The sequence below is a fragment of the Lethenteron reissneri genome, chromosome 49, assembly GCF_015708825.2.
Source record: "Lethenteron reissneri isolate LAM-NWPU_2019-01 chromosome 49, ASM1570882v1, whole genome shotgun sequence".
NCBI lineage: Eukaryota > Metazoa > Chordata > Hyperoartia > Petromyzontiformes > Petromyzontidae > Lethenteron > Lethenteron reissneri.
Genome location: NC_083827.1, coordinates 7,114,675 through 7,136,491, shown reverse-complemented (window position 1 = coordinate 7,136,491; position 21,817 = coordinate 7,114,675). Strand labels below are relative to the sequence as shown.

The 21,817-nt window shown below is 51.8% G+C and overlaps 1 protein-coding gene across 1 annotated transcript in view; it reads right to left on the bottom strand.

Annotated features, from left to right (window-relative positions):
- Nucleotides 1–6,814, bottom strand: part of LOC133354865 (cadherin-7-like) — a 71,491-nt gene extending 64,677 nt beyond the window's left edge. Inside the window, 1 exon segment of the mRNA XM_061572017.1 lies at nt 5,679–6,814. The gene's annotated coding sequence lies outside the window, so the exon portion shown is untranslated.
- Nucleotides 6,815–21,817: the final 15,003 nt, after the last annotated feature.

Here is a 21,817-nt window from a genome sequence, read left to right as displayed (position 1 = left end):
GGAAGCCACTCGGAGCGATGGCACTTTTAAATCAATATCGACTTTTTTTTAGACTTCTTGTTGCTGCGTTCAGTTTCTTTGTCCCTCTCCCGCGCGCCTCCGATGGGCACGGTTGGCTACGTACGGTGCGAAAGAAGTTCGGCATATGAACTTCCCCTCCACGTGACGCTCCCTGTCGAGATTACGCTCCATCCTCAAGACCCCCACCACCACCGCCGCTTTCTCCCTGGCCCCATCCTTCCCTCCATCCCGAGCTCACCCACCGTAATTCCCGTTCCCTCTAAACCTCCCTGCCCATACCCATCCCTCTGCACCGTATCACCTTTAGCCGACCTCGTTGTACCACTCATAACCCTTGCAGAGTGCCTTGGATAAAGGCGCTACGTGAATAAAACATAAGATACAATTAGCTGGCGCTCTAAGTTCCCCCACCCAACACAACAACAATAACAACAACAAAACCGGTTCAGTGGCCAATGAGTGACCTCCGCGACTGCGAGACACCACGTGACTGAACGTACGTGGCGGCTGATGAACGAGGGGGGGGGGGGGGGCGGAGCGGGAGATGACTCCCCGTTGCTCCTCCGGTGGCCTCCCGTGGCTCCGTGTGACGAGACACGGCGCGGGCCGAGACGGGGGAGATGGAAATAGCGAGGGCCACGGAGGAATGGAAGCCCCCAGGGGGGTGGTGGTGGGGGGTGGTAGTGGGGGTGGCATTTCGTGTGAAGCTACGCGGCGCACGCTAAAGACTTCACACAATGTCTCTCCCTCTATCGCTCTCCTCCCTCCTCTCTATCTTGTCTCTCTCTATCTCTCTCTGCGCTCAATCCTCACCCACTCTCTCTCTCTCTCTCTTCTATCTCTGCTACCTCTCATAATAAATGTGTCGTTAAACCCGCCACCAAGCCGACACAGCCAATTAGGGAGGTTTGTCGCGTAAACAGAACGTGCAAAAAAAATAAATGTGGTTCCCGATTCGGCACAACGGTTTGTGTCGGAGAGTATACACTGGCAACATTCACAATCCGAGTACGACGTTTCGCTGCTGATCGCAAGCGGCTTCGTCAGGCGATGGCCATAATTGTGAGTAAGTCTCCCAAGTTTCGGCCTTCAAATTGCGACGAGTAAAGGTTGCGTCATCAACGTCATCCCATCTCCACCTCAATCTCAATGCCGGTAAAAGTGCCTCCACTCGAGGCTGCGCTACAGACACCCTCTCGATGAAGTTACTTCTACTCGTCCACGTTGCGCAGGCATCTCGCGAGAGTTTGGGGTACCCACGCTTCACCCCACCACCACACGTGGCACTGCTGATCGTAGCCGCAGCCAAACCCACCGTCAGCTACACGCACGGACAACAGAGCTACGCACACAGACACACGCAAGCACGAAGACACACAGCCACGCAGACAAGTCAAGGATTCACCCCCGTATGGCCTTAACAGACTTTGGGGTCAAGTGCGGCTAGCGAGTAGCAGCTGTGAAAGCCGGCAGAGGGTGGGATGGTCGTCATCGCGCCCGGCCGCCTTTGTCTACCCAGTGGCGATGTTTACACAATGCACCGGGCACGTCCTGTATTTGATCCGTAATAGAGGGGCTTTTTTAAAATATATAAATGCGTCGTAAAAATCCACCGCCATCCGACGCATTCAATAAGCAATGTTTATCACGTAGCGAATCTCCCCAGCTCGTTACTAGTACAGCAACACCGGTGTGCCGGAGAGTAAATCCACGACGACTTTCACAATTCGAGCACGACGTTTCGCCGGTGATTACAACCAACCTCGTCAGGCGACAGCCAGTGTTAGAGGCTCAGGGGACGTCCACGGCCTCCCCACCCACCCACACCCACATTATCCGGTGTAGATAATCGCCACTCTGCGGTGGCCGCGAGCGAGAATCGATGGCCGTGTTGGTAGCGCAGCGCGCTAACCGCTACGCTACCGCTCCCCCATTCCACCCGACCGGTGACAGACGTCAGCGATCAAATTGTCGCCGTGACCGACGCCACCTTCCGGCAGCTGCGGGAGCTGTCGCGCGGAGTCGCGTCTCACTGCAAGCGACAAACCAGGGGAGGGCGCTCTCATCCTGTCTTCTTCGTGACCCCACCCCCCCCCCCTGACCCGTGACCCCCCCCCCCTACCCGTGACCCCTCCCCCGCCCGACCCGTGACCTTCCCATCCCCACGCCCATGACCCCGGGAAACTTCTCTGCAATTTTATCACGGAGTATTTTCGCGAACAATGTTATCCACAATGAAGTTTGCATTTTGGGGGCCGAGATTGCATCACTAACTGTCACGTTTTGTTCAGCTGACAGCCCCCTTCCTAATTGGCTGTGTCGGGTGGTGGCGGGGGTTCGACGACACAGCGATCTAACCACTTCGCCGCGTGTCGGGAATTGGCCCTTGTTTTGGTGGTGACATGGATCTCGCCTCCAGTGATTAATTTAGCCGACCGTTTCATCTTGCTTCAAATCATTTTTTTTGTTACAATTTTCTATTTTAATTTCCCCAGGTGTAAGGCCCCACTGAGTCACGTGGCTCCTCTTTGGCCGTCACGAATGATGGTTCAACCCCGGCGGGCTTCATCATCGTGGCGAAAATGTACGTCGGCCCAATACTCTGAACGTGCGATGCTCATTGTAAATGTGGTGGAGTCAACCCTGAGGGCCTGGAGAAAAATCCACGCGACCACGAGTAGAGAGAGAGAGACACGCAAACTCCAAATATATAGCAGCAGGCATCGCCAGCGTCGGGTTCAAAGCCACGACCTCCTGCATAGCCAGGCGAGGTAGTTAACATCTCGCCACGAGGAGAGAGATGCAGACTCCAAATATAAAGCAGCAGGCATCGTCGGGGTCGGGATAGAACACACGACCTCCTACATAGCCAGGCGAGGTAGTTAACATCTCATAGCCACCATTGCAGAGATTCGCGGTTCGAACCAAAGCGGTCGCCCTGGTGCATTACTGCGCGTGTCGCATTGCCGTGACAACGCGTGCACGCGATGCCCGCTTCGCTCACCTTGGCCGTTAAAGAGCCCGTGGGGTCATTCGCAGGAGCGGTGCCATTTGCGCGCCGGCTGTAGTTAGGGTCACAACGTTTGACCGAGGTGAACATCGCATCCTGGCAGACGAACTTTCTCTCTCTGCTCTATAACTATTCCTCTCTGGTCTCTGTATGTGTTGTGAAGAAGGGGCATCGCCCGAAACGTCGTCGTTTAAATATTTATGTTTCTAAGTGGTGATTGATTGGTGGAGGTGTTGAGTCTGTTTCAATTGGGTAAGCTCTCATGTTGGAGCGGCGTTGTCCTTACGGGAGTTTCGTACGTGGTTAGTGATCATCGGGCGCGTGAAGCGTGTTACGACCCAATTGAAACTACCCCATCGACTCGGCCCTAACCCAACGCTCTCTCGTCACTCAAGTGAATCATTTGCTCGCTAGAAAGGTGAAAGCGATTGGTAATAATAATAATGATCATCAGCAGCAGCACTTAGCATTATCGTGAACAAAACAGCATCATCATCAGCAACAGCAGCAGCAAGTGCATTGGTGGCATCATCATCATCAGCAGCAGCAGCATCAACAGGAGCATCATCATCATTAGCAGCATCAACAGGAGCATCATCATCATCAGCAGCATCAACAGGATCATCATCAATCGAAGCGTCGTCATCAGCAGCACCGATAAAGTGGGACCATTATCAGCAGTTCCTCGAATAGCAGCAAGTACATCATCATCAGCAGCAGCATCAGAAGAAGCATCATCAGCAGCAGCATCATCATCAGCTGCTGCATCTCCACCATCATCAGCAGCAGCAGCAGCAGAGGTAGCATCAGCAGTAGTAACAGTAGTAGCATCATTATCGGATAATGCAATAGAATCATCAGCAGCAGCAGCATCAGAAGAAGCATCATCAACAGCAGCATCATCATCAGCTGCAGCATCATCATCAACTGCTGCATCTCCATCATCTTCATCAGCAGCAAAGACAGCATCAGCAGTAGTAACAGTAGTAGCATCATTATCGGATAATGCAATAGAATCAGCAGCAGCGGCATCAGAAGAAGCATCATCATCAGCTGCAGCATCTCCATCATCAGCAGCAGCAGCAACAGCGGTAGCAACATCAGACAAGGCAGTACCATCAACATCGTCATCAGCAGCATTCGCGCGCTTAGTGGCATCAACATCATCATCAGCAGCATGTATCTCCCCCCCACAGAAGTCATCACGGTTGGCTACGCACGGTGTGAAAGAAGTTCAACACACACACACTGTAGATACATACAATGAACACGTGACGATGAATCCCCGCCTCGATGAGGTGCGACTCACCAGCGAGCGGTTCCGCCAGCAAACTAGTTCACAGCCAAAGGCAAAGATCCCCGCGTGTCAGCGTCTACGGGACTACTTGGGGCAAGTGCAGTTAGCGAGCACCTATTAAGGCTGGCAAATGGCATGCTACTCGCACCGCGCCAGGCTGTATTTGTCTCCCCAGGAGCTGATGATTTATACAAACGGCACCAGACACACAACTCATTTAAGTCTGAGCCGACCTAGGAGAAGCCGAGGTACCGGTCCGGATATTCGCTGTCGCCGAGGGGGAATCGAATTCGTGTCGCGCGAGATCGTTGCGCGGTGCGCTAACCACTGCGCCACCGCTCATCCACACACGTATACATATACTGTATACAGACACCCAACAAGACGCAGATTCCCTATAGCCTTTAGCAGCCTATTGTGGCAAGTGCCGTCAGCGAGCACAGATGTAATGCCGCACACTACACGAGCGGGTGGTTGGCCAGCACCACGCCCGGCCCGGCCGCCTTTGCCTTCCTTTCTGGCGATGTTTTACACACCGCACCAGCTACTAGTTTTGAAGGCTGAGTCGACCTAGCGGATGCCCAGGACTGGTTGAAATAATCGAACCGCTACACTACTGCTCCCCACAGACACACACACACACACATGCGACACACACACACACAGACGAGACACATAGATTCATGAGCGATTTGCATACCTGATAAGCGATACGGAATTGGTTCGCGAAAGTCCCACTCACTCACCTGCTCACCCAATTCCTCACTCACCCATCTCGCGCTGTCGCTCTCACCCTCTCACTCGCCCATTCGCTCACCTACCCGGCCCTCTTGAACGCTCGCTCACTCACCCATCCATCAACCGGCTTGCTTGCACGCTCGCCCGCACATTTACTCGCTCACCCGCTCACTCACTCACTCAAACACACCCGCTCATCATCTCACTCACTCACCCACCCGGTCACTCTCTCACTCACATTACTGCACCCCCACTCAATCACCGACCAGCTCGCTCGCTCGTTCACTCAGCCGCTCACCAACCCACCGGCTCATTCAAAGACAAAATCACCCCCGTATAGCCTTAACACGCGCTCACCCACACACTCACACACGCTCAGAAACCCACCCGCTCACTTATCCACAGTCACACACGCTCACAACCACACTCACACGCTCACCCACATGCTCACAACCTCACCCCACACGCTCACCAACACACTCACCAACCCACCCGCTCACCTTCACACTCACTCACGCTCACAACTCACCCCACACGCTCACCCACACACTCACCAACCCAGCCGCTTACCTACACACTCACACACGCTCACAACCTCACCCACACGCTCACCTCCTCCAAGCCTGATGCTGTCCGTGTCTTCGAATCTTCCGACTAATATGTCTTCCTCACCTCCCTCCACAAGCCGTTGCGAATCCGTGGTGAGGTCTTGTGTGTGTGTCTCTCTCTCTCTAGAATAATATCTCAGCCTATCTAATCTTAACTAATCGGCGGACTTATCTCCGCTCACGATTATTGGTTAAACAAGTAATACTACCAATGAATAATACTACGAAAGGTATATATCCGTTGCTGTAATTATAACCTGGGTTTGTCTAAAACACACACACACACGTGTGTGCATATATTGAAACAATCCTAAATGTATATTTAATTATACATTATATATGTACAGAATATGCACGCGAGCGGTATCGTAATTGCAACGGAGACGCGCGCCCAGGCGAGACGGAGCAAGAATCGTGAGACGGAGAGACGGAGAGAGAGCTGAGGAGGGAGCGAAGGGAGAGACGGGATGTACGTATTGATAGAGAGAGAGGGGATGCGTAAAGAGAGAGTAAGGAGAATTGGGCTTTGGGAGTAGGATTTAAACAATTTTAGCACCCACACACACGGAAGTTAATCCGCAAACCCGATTATGACAGACACACGAACACGCAGACAAATCGCTGTACGCACACGCAGACAGACACACAGAAATGTATTTACAGAGCCACACGGATGGGGCACTCACTCACGCACGCACACTCAGAAGGGCTCACACACACACTTACGCGTACGCACATGCACACACAACGCACGCGCTAAGACAGTCGAACGCACACGTACGCGCGCGTGCACACAGAAGGGCACGCTCGGAGGCAGACACTCACCCAAAGGGCTCCGGCAGGCACGGCAAACTCGCGTCCACCAACTCGGAGCGCACGTGTCATGCGTCAGGCTGAGTCGCACCTCGCATCGTTGCGCGCACACACACGCGCGCGCACGCAGAGACTCACACGCAGAGGAGACTCACAGCCCACTGATTAGACCCCTCGACGGAGCTCAGACGGAGACAGCTCAGCTCAGCCAGCCAGCGAGATTGACAGAGTGAGAGACAGATGTAGCCGCCGCTTACGAGGACAAGAACCGAGCAGGGAGAGACAAAGGCGGCCGAGATGCGTGCGGCCACACACACACAGTCACTCTGCGCTCCGCTCCACATCGGCCCCTGATAACTTAGCGCCGCACAGACCCTGGCGGCCAATCAGAGCTCGCGCCCGGCACGCACCTGGCCAATGGGGGACGGCATGCGCCATCGTGGGGGGTAGCGGTGGGAGGGAGGGAGAGGGGTAGAGAGTAAGGGGGGTGGGGGGTGCAGAAAGGGATGGAGGGAGGGATGGATGGAGAATGGGAGAGTTGAAGTAACGGGGGGTGGGGGGGTAGAGAGTAAGGGGGGGGGGTGCAGAAAGGGATGGAGGGAGGGATGGATGGAGAATGGGAGAGTTGAAGTAACGGGGGGTGGGGGGGTAGAGAGTAAGGGGGGGGGGGGGGGTGCAGAAAGGGATGGAGGGAGGGAGGGATGGATGAAGGAATGGTAGAGTTGAAGTAACGGGAGGAGGGGTGGATGGGTGGAGGGAGGGGGGTAGAGAGTAAGGAGGGGTGGGGGGTGCAGAAAGGGATGGAGGGAGGGATGGATGGATGGAGAATGGGAGAGTTGAAGTAAAGGGGGGGGGGGTGGAGGGAGGGGGGTAGAGAGTAAGGGGGGTGGGGGGTGCCGAAAGGGATGGAGGGAGGGATGGATGGAGAATGGGAGGGTTGAAGTAACGGGGGGGGAAGGGGGTGGATGGAGGGAGGGATGGGAAGGGAGCGAGAGCAGAAGGGATGGGGAGGGAGGGGGGCAGAAGGGATGGAGAGATAAATTGAGGATGGGAGATTTGGACAAAATGAAGGGTGGATGGATTGAGGGAGAGATCGATGGAGGGAGGGAGGGATGGAAAGAGAGAGTGAGCGAGAGCAGAAGGGATGGGGAAGGAGGGAGCAGGAGGATGAGTTCGTAGCTGGAAAGGGGGGGGGGGGGGCAGATGCAGAAGGGATGGAGGGAGAAATGGAGGGAGGAATGGATTGAGTGAGGTAGAGATGGCAAGAGAGAGAGTGTGAGCCAGATCAGAAGGGTTGGAGAGGAAGGGAGAGGGTACACGAGATCGAGGCACGGAGGGAGCGAGGGATGGAGGGAGCGATGGGAGGGAGTGAAGGAGAGGGACTTAGAGGCGTTAGCGGGGGAGGGAGGGAGGTCGGGGATAGACCCACGGGGGAGGGAGCCCAGTGTGAGAGCGAGAGAGCTGACACGCACGTGGTTGGTTGTGGCGTTGGTGGGCGGTAGTGGTGGTGGGTGGGGGTCGTGGTGGTGGGTGGGGGTAGTGGTGGTGGGTGGGGGTAGTGGTGGTGGGTGGGGGTAGTGGTGGTGGGAGGGGGTAGTGGTGGTGGCTGGGGGTAGTGGTGGTGGGTGATGTCGTGGTGGTGGTGGCTGGGGGTAGTGGTGGTAGTGGGTGGGGGTCAAGGTGGTAGTGGGCGGTAGTGGTAGTGGGTGGGGGTCGTGGTGGTGAGTGGGGGTAGTGGTGGTCATGGGCCGTAGTGGGTGGGGGTAGAAGTGGTGAGTGGGGGTAGTGGTGGTGGTGGGTGGGGGTAGTGGTGGTGGTGGGGGTAGTGGTGGTAGTGGGCGGTAGTGGGTGGGGGCAGTGGTGGTGGTGGGTGGGGGTAGTGGTGGGTGGGGGTAGTAGTAGTGGTGGTGAGTGGGGGTAGTGGTGGTGGGCGGGGGTACTGGTGGTAGTGGGCGGTAGTGGGTGGGGGCAGTGGTGGTGGTGTGTGGGGGCAGTGGTGGGTGGGGGTAGTGGTGGGTGAGGGTAGAGGTGGTGAGTGGGGGTAGTGGTGGTGGGTGGGGGTAGTGGTGGGTGGGGGTAGTGGTGGGTGAGGGTAGTGGTGGTGAGTGGGGGTAGTGGTGGTGGGTGGGGGTACTGGTGGTAGTGGGCGGTAGTGGGTGGGGGCAGTGGTGGTGGTGTGTGGGGGTAGTGGTGGTGAATAGGGGTAGTGGTGGGTGGGGGTAGAGGTGGTGAGTGGGGGTAGTGGTAGTGGTGGTGAATGGGGGTAGTGGTGGTGGTGGGTGGGGGTAGTGGTGGTGAGTGGGGGTAGTGGTGGTCGTGGGGGGTAGTGGGTGGGGGTAGAGGTGGTGAGTGGGGGTAGTGGTGGTGAGTGGGGGTAGTGGTGGTGGTAGGTGGGGGTAGTGGTGGTAGTGGGTGGTGGGTGGGGGTCGTGGTGGTGGGTGGGGGTAGTGGTGGGTGGGGGTAGTGGTAGTGGTGGTGAGTGGGGGTAGTGGTGGTCGTGGGCGGTAGTGGGTGGGGGTAGAGGTGGTGAGTGGGGGTAGTGGTGGTGGTGGGTGGGGGTAGTGGTGGTGGTGGGGGTAGTGGTGGTAGTGGGCGGTAGTGGGTGGGGGCAGTGGTGGTGGTGGGTGGGGGTAGTGGTGGGTGGGGGTAGTAGTAGTGGTGGTGAGTGGGGGTAGTGGTGGTGGGTGGGGGTACTGGTGGTAGTGGGCGGTAGTGGGTGGGGGCAGTGGTGGTGGTGTGTGGGGGCAGTGGTGGGTGGGGGTAGTGGTGGGTGAGGGTAGAGGTGGTGAGTGGGGGTAGTGGTGGTGGGTGGGGGTAGTGGTGGGTGGGGGTAGTGGTGGGTGAGGGTAGTGGTGGTGAGTGGGGGTAGTGGTGGTGGGTGGGGGTACTGGTGGTAGTGGGCGGTAGTGGGTGGAGGCAGTGGTGGTGGTGTGTGGGGGTAGTGGTGGTGAATAGGGGTAGTGGTGGGTGGGGGTAGAGGTGGTGAGTGGGGGTAGTGGTAGTGGTGGTGAATGGGGGTAGTGGTGGTGGTGGGTGGGGGTAGTGGTGGTGAGTGGGGGTAGTGGTGGTCGTGGGGGGTAGTGGGTGGGGGTAGAGGTGGTGAGTGGGGGTAGTGGTGGTGAGTGGGGGTAGTGGTGGTGGTAGGTGGGGGTAGTGGTGGTAGTGGGTGGTGGGTGGGGGTCGTGGTGGTGGGTGGGGGTAGTGGTGGGTGGGGGTAGTGGTAGTGGTGGTGAGTGGGGGTAGTGGTGGTCGTGGGCGGTAGTGGGTGGGGGTAGAGGTGGTGAGTGGGGTAGTGGTGGTGGTGAGTGGGGGTAGTGGTGGTGGTGGGTGAGGGTAGTGGTGGTGGGTGGGGGTAGTGGTAGTGGTGGTGGGTGGGGGTAGTGGTAGTGACTAGTGAGTGGGGGTAGTGGTGGTGGTGGGTGGGGGTAGTGGTGGTGGTGTCAAGCAGGAAGTGTAACTTAGGGTGCGCTCAGCCATCGCCTCTCGTTGCCCGGATGGGTGACCAGCAGGTAACCCGATTAGGATTACACAGCAGCGATTACCCCACTACCTACTGGCAAGCTAATATACGATTTAAACTATAAACGATTGCATTTTGATTTAAAGCTTTCGTGACTGCAGGGATTCATATTCTTGGTTCTTTGTAGTCGAAACGTCGTGGGGATTTGTATTGTTTTATATTCATATTATTTTATTATATCCCTTCTACGTGACTTTACCGAAAGAACCAAGAATATAGAAACGATGTCTCTCTGTGTTCGTCACTGGATCTCCGTGCGAGTCCACGTGAGTCCACGTGTGAATATTAAAATTAAACTATTTTTTTATTCTACCAGATAAGGAGCTTTCCATAAATGACGTCACGCACTTAGGGGGGGGGAGGTCAAACATTTGTGACGATGTGTGACGAGGGGGGGGAGGGGGGGGGTTTGAGAAATGTGACGTCACTTGAAAATGCGCAACTTTAAATGAATATAGACAACACGTTCTACTTAATTAAATAGACTTTTTAATAAAAAAAATTATCCTACAACATCAGAGTGCAGCGCCACATTAAATACGCACTACAATGACAATAGTTTAAAGCGATTTGAAGCATGTTTTATTCTCAAAATGTAAATACCGTTTGGGGGAGGGGGGCAGAGCTTTGTGACGTCATATTTGAGGGGGGGTCTGGCTTTTTGTGACGCCGTGTGACGAGGGGGGGGGGATCAAAAATCGTCCAAAATCGCGTGACGTCATTTATGGACGCCCCCTAACACCCACCGAGCCATTTAGGCAGTCGCTACTTTTCCGGGATGCGACCTGGCCACAAATGACGGCTCAACGAAGAGGCCCACTACCATCATCATCATCATGGCGTGTAAATATATAGCATCCGAACACTCTAAACGAGTGACGTCCAATCTAAATGTGATTCTAAAATGACTTGGAGAACGATCCACGCGATCACAGAGAGAGAGAGAGAAACACGCAAACTCCATCACTGGGTGGAGAGAGACACGAAATTTAAATTAGCAGGCCATTTGCTAAAGTCGCATTGTGCCGCGCAGAGACAGCTGCCACTGAGGGTACCCCTTTCTAAATGTGTTGATATGAGGTGGGAGACGTATGTTTAACTTCTTTCACGCCGTACGTAGCCATCCGTGCTAATCGGAGATGCAGTATTGTATGGAAGTTGAACTTATACTCTTAGGTTTTTTCGGTAAAGTAGCAGCAACCTCAGCCGCACCAACCTTACCATAATAAAAAACTCCGATCCAGGGCCTACCCTGGATCCTCCCCTCTCAACCAGTATATATACAAGGTCGGGTCTCTTGGAATTTCTCTTTACTTGATACAGCAAGCGGGCTGTGATGGTTCCACCTGAAGACGGAAGCTTGTGTTGCCTCCAAAACGTTGTGATTTTTTATTTTAGTTTTATTAATTTTTATTTTATTTTTTACCTACGTGACTTTCCCGAAAAACCCTAGGAGTATGAATCCTTGCAGTCACGAAAGCTTCAAATCTAGAAGTTGAACTTCTTTCACGCCGTACGTAGCCAACCGTGCTAATTGGAGGTGTAGTATTGCATGTATATATGGCTACGTTACGGTGCGAAATAAGTTCAACATACAGTGGATGCAAACTATGATATACAACAACAACCAAACGTCTAGTTAATGTATACGAAATCACTGCATCATCACCATCATCATCATCACCATCATCATTATCACCATCATCATCATCGCCATAATCATCATTATCACCATCATTATCACCATCATCATCACCATCATCACCATCATCATTATCATCATCATCACCATCATCACCATCACCATCATCATTATCACCATCGTCACCATCATCATTATCATCATCATCATCACCATCATCATCACCACTACGGTACAGCGCAAACATAACGCAGTGAGCCTGGCTGGTAGAACCCCCCACCACCGCCACCGCCACCACCACCACCACCACCGCCACTGCCACCACCACCACCACCACCGCCACCACCACCACCGCCACCACCACCACCGCCACCGCCACCGTCACCACCGCCACCACCACCACCGCCACTGCCACCACCACCGCCACTGCCACCACCACCGCCACCACCACCACCGCCACCACCACCACCACCGCCACCACCACCACCACCACCCACCACCACCACCACGTCCACGCAGTGTCGTGGTGCCAGCACCACCGCAGCGCCTAAGATCGCACAAAGTGACAGCAACTGTCGCGATGCTCAAAGTGTCCAGAGCACCCGCGGATCCATCTGGGGGGGTCTCACGCGACGCGACGAGGAGGGAATCTGAGGCGTGAAAAGCGATTTGAAGTTAGGAGAAGGCTGGTCAGGGTTACGATCCCCGAACATGATCGCACGGTGATTCCCGGAGATTAAGGGTTCCGCTCCCGTACACGGCAAGGAATTTAAAGCAAAATTCGTTCTCACACTGGGGGGATGGGAGATGGGGTGTCTTTGAGGAGGAACAGAGTGGAGGCTGCTTGCGTTGTGGCCGAAACGTCGTGAGAATTATTGTATTATGTTTTATTTTTATTATTTTATTATTTCCCTTCTACGTGTCTTTTTACCGAAAGAACCAAGAAGAAGAGTGGAGGAGCGTCCAAGGATAGGGGCATTCACGTGGTTGCGTGCATTGAGTCATTAAATGATCGAGAAGATATTTAACAGACTTATTTTCTGTAGCACGTTGTTGGTGAAGGAGGCCCTCTTCGTTCCCCTGCGTAGATCAATAGGGGGGTGGGGAGGGGGGCGAGAAGGTGGGGGGGGGGGGGTTGACTAGAGGTTAGATTAAGGTCACAGTGACGATGGGTTCTGTAGAGGGCCATCGAATGCGGAACGGGACAATGGATCCGGTTTTGTTTAAGCGGTCGAGCCTGAAACCACGTGCTCTAGATGACGTCACAATGGTCGAAGGCGGAGCGTCGAGTGGCGCGCGCTAACGGTAGCCAATCGCAGTGGAGGTGGTGTGGAAATGCAGTCGTTATTTCTGCAGAGGGAGCCATTTTTAAATCCTTTCACTTGCTTGCTTGCTTACGACCGTGCAAATCTTTCGGTCGTTTTTTAACCCACTTCCCGTGATCCAATCGAGCTGACATTTTGCACACAGACTCGTTGTGCGAGACAATTAATGTTCGTGAACATTTTTTTCCAAAATTTTACACTGTATAGGGAAAACAAATTAAATATTTAATTACCAATTTCTTAATACTGGCAGACAATCATCTGACCCATAGGTGGCAGCCATCTCAAGCCAGAGGACGAGAGGACTCTAGCCGCCACGCATATAAAGGATTTATAGTGAAAAACTTTGTTTTTACGGGTTATACTTATTAAATCCTTTCACTTGCTTGCTTGCTTACGACCATGCAAATCTTTCGGTCGTTTTTAAACCCACTTCCCGTGATCCAATCGAGCTGACATTTTGCACACAGACTCGTTGTGCGTGACAATTTATTTTCGTGAAAATTTTACACTTTTTAGGAAAAAATAAATTATATTGAATTACCAATTGCTTAATGGTGGCAGGCAATCATCTGACCCATAGGTGGCAGCCATCTCAAGCCAGAGGACGAGAGGACTCTAGCCGCCACGCATATAAAGGATTTATAGTGAAAAACTTTGTTTTTACGGGTTAATTTTTTATTTACACGCTTTAATTTAACTCACTTCGTCTGTTGTATTCTCAAAAAAAAATCTTGTAACTCAATTTTTACACACTTCCCAATGTGCTATCGACTGCAAACTTCGTATAGGTGTGTCATACCGATGACAACACGATATTCTATCATAAAAAATCCAAAACATATATTTTAAAACTTTTTACACGCTTTTATTTTACTTACTGTATGTGTTGTCATATCCAAAAATCTCAATTTCAACCGTATTCCCAATGTCGTATCGACTGCAAACTTCGTATAGTGATGTCATACTCATGACAATAATATATTATATCATTAAAAATAAAAAAAATAAAAATTCAACAATCTTTTTTACGGCTCTAATTGTCGACGCTCAACTCACGTTGCCTGTAAATCACCACGTGGTCCCTTACGTCACGGCAAGCCTCGGGGAGCCACGCCCAGGGGCGGGGGGGGGGTGGAAGGAGGGGAGGGGCGATGGGGGAAGGGGGCAGGGGGAGGTGCAGCTCGGACAGTACATTTCATTAAAGCGTAATTTTAATTTTAGGACTTTCGTGACTGCAGGAATTATTATTTGGTTCTTTCGGTTAAGTCACGTCTAAAGATAAAATAATAAATTAAATAATAGCATATTACGACGTTTCGATTGTAACACAAGCAATCATCATCAGGTATAATGAAATAGCGACATAAAATCTAACCAGAAAACTATAGACGGACATATTAGTAGACTGATATCACCAAGATACATAGAGAGAGCAACACAGGTAACAGAGAGGGGTGATCGTCTCTGTGGGGTGGCCTTAAATAGACAGAGGGGGGCGGAGGCAGCGAGAGGGAGGGGGGGTTAGAGAAAAAAAATGCATATCAATGAGTGGACAACAAACGTGATGCTGCAAGTGCGATGGCACGACATGCAAGCCTGAAAATTAGAAGGACACACTAAAATTAAATAACCTAGTAAAATATCGAAATGTAATGTAATACAACACAGAGGGTCGGTCAACACACAATTAACGCATAGCCTGGTTGATTACGTATTTCAAAGATTGCTAAGTTAGAATTTAGAATTCATTAAAGCGTGTTTTTTAAAGTTTTTTTTAAATATTACTTATTTTATTTCAATTGTTTGGATTAAATCTGGATTTTCTTGCAAACGTGATCGACGTGCGCGCGTGTGTGTGTGTGCATCACGACACGATTTGAGATCGACGGTGACACCATTGGCTGAGAGTCGAACGCCGTTCTTTGAGAAGAGGGGACGGTTGGTGGCTAACACGGCGGAGTGGACGAAAATTTATTTTCCTCCGAAATGAAAATCCAAAGTGATTTCGTCCTCAAATAAGGGTTGAGGCATCGATCTTCAATCAGCCGTTTACAGGCCCGAGCCACTGGTTGAAACTCCACATTCCCGTGGCAGGGGCGAATCGAATCCATACCTGGTGCATTGTGCTTGAACATCAGCACTGGGCGAGATAAACGTGTCATCTCTTTCGCTTAGCACGCCATTCACTGTGCTGACCAGTCACGCGCACAGACACACAGACAAAGATCCCCCATATAGCCTCAAGCAGACTGTTCTGGTAAGCGCACATGTGAAGGCCGGCACGGCACACGCGGGAGTGGATGGCCAGCACCACGCCCGGCCGCCTTTGTCTCTCCAGTGGCGATGTTTTTACACGGGTACTCGTTTGAGGCTGAGTCGACCTAGAGGAGGCCCATGACCGGTTTAGTTAATCTTCACTAGTATTGGCCGTGAGCGGGATTCGAACTCGGGTCGCCAGGTTCGTAGCGCAACGCGCTAGCCACTACACTACCGCTCCCCACCTGCACACGCACGCACACACCCACACACACACGCACACACACACTCGCACACACCCACACACACGCGCACACACACACTCACACACACTCACATACCCACACACACACCCACACACACACTCGCACACACACCCACACACTCGCACACACACACACTCACACACACACACCCACACACTCACACACCCACACACACACCCACACACACACTCGCACACACACCCACCACACACCCACACACACTCACACACACACTCACACACTCACACACACACCCACACACACACACACCCACACACTCGCACACACACCCACACACTCGCACACCCACACACACGCGCACACACACACACACACACTCGCACGCGCTGTCGCACAGACGGAACGGCACGCGAGGGGGCGGTGGAGTCGTCACTATGCCAGCACGACCGTCTTTGTATCCCCGTAATGCCCCGGTGGGAAAATCGCCGCAACCGTGAATACAGACAAAGATCCCCAAAACAGTCATGCAGAATGTTTGGGGCAAGTGCTGCTAGCGAGCTGCTACTAAGAAATGCAAGTATCCACACAAAGACAAAGATCCCCCGGGTAGCCTTAATAGACCTTTGGGTCAAGTGCTGCTAGCGAGCAACTACACACACACTCACATACACGTGAACAACTGCCGCGTTGACGTAAGCGCAGCGCTTGTGCCAGGCTAGGTGCACGTTGATGCCGTCACGCGAAGTGCGAAAGGCTTGCTGCTGGCAGGGCGTCACGGGACAGACCCAGGTGTTATAGGTTGACTGGCTGAGACGACTGACATAACGAGGATAGAGATGCCCCGTATAGCCTACACGGACTATTGGGGCAAGTGCTGTGATCGAGCATCTATATGGCGTACGTACGAGGGGGTGGGGTGGGCAACACCACCCCCGGCTGCCTTTGTCTCCCTAGTAGTGCCGATGTTTACACTTCGCACCAGGTACTTATTTGAGGCTGAGCCGACCTAGGGAAGGGCCTCGGACCGGTTCAAATATTCGCTGCCACTGCCATTTGGTCGTGAGCGGGAATCAAGACGCGAGTGCGCTAACCACTGCGCCACCGCTCCCCCCCAAAGCCATACGTATGCATACACATAGCCGTGCATGTTCAGTTGTGCACGCGCGCCATCAACAACACAAATCAACAAACGATGCAGAGAATCGAAGCAAACCCACGAAACTACGAGACAAGCAGACGGAACGCATGGCTTTATTTAACCTCGAGCATTGAGGCCATCTGGAACGCCTACAGCGTGTATCTTAATTTGCAATTACGTCTCTAGCACCACCACCACTGCCACCACAACCACCACAATCACAACAACCACCACCAAAATAAAGATGAAAAAGTGCAGCGGGGCTGAGCGCGCTACGCTGCGAGCCCCGCTGCCTGAGATCGATTCCAGTTCACGGCTGCCAAACACAAGTGACGATTATTTGAAACAGTCGTAGGCCTCTCCTAGGTCGACTCAGCCTTGAATGGTGACTACCTGGTGCTGTGTATCACCATTCGCATTGCAGGGGGCGGGAGGGGTGAGCGTGGTTCTGGCCTCAGCACCACGCGCTCGTTGCTTTAATAGGTGCTCGCTAATTTTCCCCAACATCCTGTGATAACGGGTCGTTATCGTCATTAACAACGCATTATCTGCCCCATTACAACAACAACACTAAGTGGCGGTGATGTCGCCACGGCGCCTGTGCCAGGCTAGGTGCACATTGAGGCAACGTGAAGTGTCGAAGGCCGGCTGGCAAGAGGTCACGGGACAGACCCAGGTGCCATGGGTTGACTGACTGAGATGAATGTCCGATGCACCACCTATGCCCCCTACTGTGCTAACTTGCTGTGCTTTAGCCACCCGGCGCTCCGCTCGTTGTTCATGTGCCCTCAGTTGTTGCTGGAGGGAGACTGCCTCCAACTGCCCAGTAGCAGCAGCGTCCTTCACGAGCCTCCTCCACCGAGGCCGATCTTGACACCGCTGGTACCGGCCATCAGCAAGTCCACTCAGCTCCACATCCTTCTGTACCGCATCAGCCCATCTCTTCTCTCGGCCCATTACAAAGACACCTGGAATGTCCACCACCTGCACACGATACTTTTAGCCACTGCTGGACCAGACACTTTACACAAATTAATCGCAGGGCCACGTGCCAAGACAAAGCTTCCCCGTATAGCCTCTAGGAGCAAGTGCTGTTAGCGAGCACCTATGAAGGACGGCACGGCACACGAGCGGGTGGGTGGTCAGCACCACGTCCAGCCGCCTTTGCGATATTTAAACACTGCACCAGATGTTCATTTGAGGCTGAGTCTACTTAGGGGAGGATCAGGACCGGTTTATATAATCGTTACTGGTGTTGACCGTGAGCGGGAATCGAACTCTGGTCGCCGGATGCGGTAACCACTACACTACAGCTTCCCATAACACACACACATTGACACAAATGTTTGTTTTATTTCGTACCAAACGTAGCGTTGAGCCTCACACGTGGTGTGCCGCTGACGTTACAGCAGACTCCTCCTCGCACCGGCACAGGGCCACACAGAAGGCAGGGGGCATTCAATTACCCAGCCACGGAAACCGCTCACGACTACTCACAACCACTGCCACTCACAACCACTCACAACCACTGCCACTCACAACCACTCACAACTACTCACAACCACTGCCACTCACAACCACTCACAACCACTCACAACCACTGCCACTCACAACCACTCACAACCACTGCCACTCACAACCACTCACAACCACAACCACTCACAACCACTCACAACCATTCACAACCACTCGCAACCACTCACAACCACTGACAACCATTCACAAGCATTCCCAACCACACTCAAGAATTCCCAACCAATCACAAACACTCACAACCACTCACAACCACTGCCACTCACAACCACTCACAATCACTCACAACCACTGCCACTCACAACCACTCACAACCACTCACAACCACTCACAACCACTGCCACTCACAACCGCTCACGACCACTCCCAACCACTCATAACCACTCACAAGCATCTCCAACCACTCCCTCATTAAAATGCAAATCAATTTATAACATTTTTGACATGCGTTTTTCTGGATTTTTTTGTTGCTATTCTGTCTCTCACTGTTCAAATAAACCTTCCATTACAATTATAGACTGATCATTTTTTTTGTCAGTGGGCAAACGTACAAAAACAGCAGGGGATCAAATACTTTTTTCCTTCACTGTAAGTACTCCCATTTATTCCCAAAATATCCCCATCCACTCTCAAACGCTCCAAACCACTCCCAAGTTCTACCATCTCTCTATTTAAGGCCTCGGCACAGAGGCGTGGTTTCTCTGTGTACCTATGTTTGTCTCTCTCTATGTACCTCTGTGATATCTGTCTCTACTTATATGTCTGTCTATATGTCTCTGGTTCTGTGTTTTATCTCTCTCTCTCTCAAATTTAGCATTCTCAGGAAGAACGTAATCAACCAGGTAGGGTGTTGACTGTTATGTTATCCGACTCTCTGTTGTATTACATTACATTTCGAAGTATACTAGATTTGTGTTTATATTTCATTTATACCTGATGGTGATTGCTTGTGTTGCAATCAAAACGTCGTATGCTAGTATTTAATTAATTATTTTATCTTTATACGTGACTTTACCGAAATAACCAAAGAGTAATTCTTGCAGTCACGAAAGCTCCAAATTAAGGTTTTTACTACCATCCACTCCCAAGCATTCCCAAAAGCTCTCTACCACCACTCCCAGTTTCTCCAATCCACTCTCATCCACTCCCATCGCTCCAAACCACTGCCAACCACTCCCAGACATTCCCAATTTCTCCCCCATCACTCCCAACAATTCCCATCCACTCCCATCGCTCCCAATCACTCCCAGCCAAGTCCCTACGACTCCGATCCACTGCCAAGTATTCCCATCAACTCCCAAACTTTCCTAATCACTCCCAACCACTCTAAATTATTCTCATCAAATGCCAACCACCCCAATCACTCGCAACCATTCCCACGTATTCCAATCAACTCACAACTGATCCCAATGACTCCCAACCATTACCAAGTATTCCCATGAAATCTCAACCGCTACCAGCCACTACCAATCGCTCCGAATCACTCCCAAACACTCCGATCCAAGCACAACCACTCCCAGCCACTCCCAGCCACTCACAAACATTCCCAAAACACTCCTAACCATTCCAAACCACTTACAAGGATTTTGAACCACTCCCCAAATACTCCCAATCACCACAAATCGGCACAACCGCACTAATCTTGTTCGACTCGAGACGCCTTGCTACACTCATATGATACGGACGTTAAACTTATTTCGCATCATCCGTCACAACTTCAATAGTGCTCTATGAGACCTCCTTTACCAGTGTCAAAATATAGCAATAGGTGTTTACCCTTTCAACTGGTCCAAAAAAAAAAACAGTTGAAAGGGTAAAAACCTATTACTATATTTTGCCACTGGTAAAGGAGATGTCTCATAGTGTAAATGCTTACCCCGAGCTCTCAATACTCTGATAGTGCGCTGTCTTTGAGTTGTACGCCTTATGGCGTCATCTGGTCCAACACCAATGGAGACTAGGCTCTAAGAAAAGCTGTCTCGGGTGTGGACCAATCAACTTCAAGGACAGTGCATATCATTATCATTATCAGAGTTGTTTCTTTTTGTTTGCATTTTGACTGCTTGTGTCGTGGTTATTGCAAACATGATGCCTTGTATAAAGGTGTCAGTTTTTGTACCAGTTGAAAGGGTAAAAACATATTACTTCAATAGTGCTGTTTGTCGCCGGCCGCTTGGCGTTTTGGGTTGTGCTAGCAGTGTCGAGATGCTGCAATCCATCTCGCTGCCTATCAAGGGGGAGATTTCTTTTTTAAAAAATCGCTTCATCTCCCCCGGTGCACGTTCCATCCGAGCCATTTGGCTGTCACTCCGTGCTTAGTCTCGACGGACTAAGCCGCCACCATTGGGCATTCAGGCACGAGACGCCTCCTGGCCCCAAGCTCGCTTCACATTTTCTGACAGATTGAATGACGCCATTTAACTGCGGTGCGTTCTCGAATTCACGCGTTCCTCTGTGTGTGTGTTTCTGTCTCTTTGTGTCTCTCTGTGTCTCACTGTGTCTCTCTATGTCTTTCTGTGTCTCCCTGTGTCTCAGTGTGTCTCTGTGTGTTTCTGTGTCTCTCTTTGTCTCTTTGTGTCTCTGTATTTATCTGTGTCTCTCTGTGGCTCTCTGTGTCTCAGTGTGTCTCTCTGTGTGTCTCTGTGTCTATCTGTGTCTCAGTGTGTGTCAGTGTGTCTCTGTGTCTCTTTTTGTCTCTTTGTGTCTCTGTATCTCTCTGTGGCTATCTGTGTCTCGGTGTCTCTCTGTGTCTCTCTGTGTCTCTGTGTGTCTCTGTGTCTCTCGTTGTCTCTGTGTCTCTCTTTGTCTCTCTGTGTCTCTCTGTGTCTCTGTGTCTCTCGTTGTCTCTGTGTCTCTCTTTGTCTCTCTGTGTCTCTCTGTGTCTCAGTGTGTCTCTCTGTGTCTCAGTGTGTCTCAGTGTGTCTCTTTGTCTCTCTGTGTCTCTATATCTCTCGGTGTCTCTCTGTGTCTTTCTGTGTCTCTGTGTGTCTCTGTGTCTCTGTGTGTCTCTGTGTCTCTCTTTGTCTCTCTGTGGCTATTTGTCTCTCATTGTCGATGCGTCTCTCTGTGTCTCTATATCTCTCGGTGTCTCTCTGTATCTCCGTGTCTCTTTGTGTCTCTGTCGCTGTGTGTCTCTTTATGTCTCTGTGTCTCTGTGTGTATATCTGTTTATCTCTGTGTCTGTGTGTCTCTGTGTCTCTCTGTGTCTCTGTCTATGCCGCTGTGTGTCTCTCTATGTCTCTGTGTGTCTATCTGTTTCTCTCTGTGTCTGTGTGTCTCTGTGTCTCTCTTTGTCTCTCTGTATCTCTCTGTGTATCTATGTGTCTGTCTCTCTGTGTCTTTGTATATATCTGTATCTCCGTGTCTCTCTGTGTCTCTGTGTGTCGCTCTATGGCGGTTTGTGTCCATCTTTGTCTGTATATGTCTCTGTCTTTGTGGGTGCCTCTGTGTCTCTGTGTGTCGCTCTATGGCGGTTTGTGTCCCTCTTTGTCTGTATATGTCTCTGTCTTTGTGGGTGCCTCTGTGTCTCGCTGTGTCTCTCGGGTCTCATTCCCAGCGTCCCTCTCTGATTACTTTATTTCACACTTCTCAGGTACGCTTATCAGGCTATATATAGACAATGCACTCGACATTTTGTCTGTATAGCTGCTTGCCTGTCAGCCTTTCCGCGTGGCTAAATACACCAT